This window comes from Gavialis gangeticus, unplaced genomic scaffold (assembly GCF_001723915.1).
Source record: "Gavialis gangeticus isolate Ggan-Ray unplaced genomic scaffold, GavGan_comp1, whole genome shotgun sequence".
NCBI classification, from domain to species: Eukaryota; Metazoa; Chordata; order Crocodylia; family Gavialidae; genus Gavialis; species Gavialis gangeticus.
In genome coordinates this window covers 158,950,112-158,950,836 of record NW_017729022.1, presented here as the reverse complement: position 1 = coordinate 158,950,836, position 725 = coordinate 158,950,112, and positions in this window count along the sequence as shown.

Genomic DNA, 725 nt, shown 5'->3' with positions numbered 1-725 from the left:
GGTTTTGTTATTTTTATAAAAGATGTTAGTCTAAAATCTTTTCAAGGCGATTATTAGGTTTCTCTCCTGGATGGAAGCTTTTTAATGAAGGTGACTTGCAGGATTACATTGATATTTTAACAGGATTTATTTTGATGTTATGGACAGAAAACTTGTTGAACGTCTTATGTGCATGCTTTAAGAGAACGGGTACATTTGAGAACTTTTAACTAAACCGAAGAATGATCAAATTTAGCATTCCCCAGGGTTCAGAATGTTACAAGCTCTGGGTTCAAGCCTGCATTTCTAGGATATCCAAACTTGGAAATCAGCACATTCTTCATATGCAGCAGTTTCAGCGTTGGGTCTTTAATGTTCACTTTATTACTGCTCTAACCATTGAACCTGCTTCAGTGGATACTCGCTTAGCATAAAAAATTTTTTAATAAAAATATAAAAGTTGCCCTAAGTTAACTGATGTTAACTGGAAGGAAGCTCATCTCTTTTCCCTTTTTTAAAAAAAACAAACAAACGAACAGTAGAAAGAGTATTTTCCAAGTGGAGGAAATTAGCCAAGCTATTTCAAGGTGAACTTGTTTTCCTTTTTCAGGGACAGGCAAAGTTTTCTGTTTGTTTTTGTTCTGGTTTTATTTTAGTCTTTTATGCACAAACACAGGGAAAGTCAGTAGAGTACAACTTGGAAGTGAAGGTGAGCAACTTTTAAATATATGAGTAAGGGGGAAAAA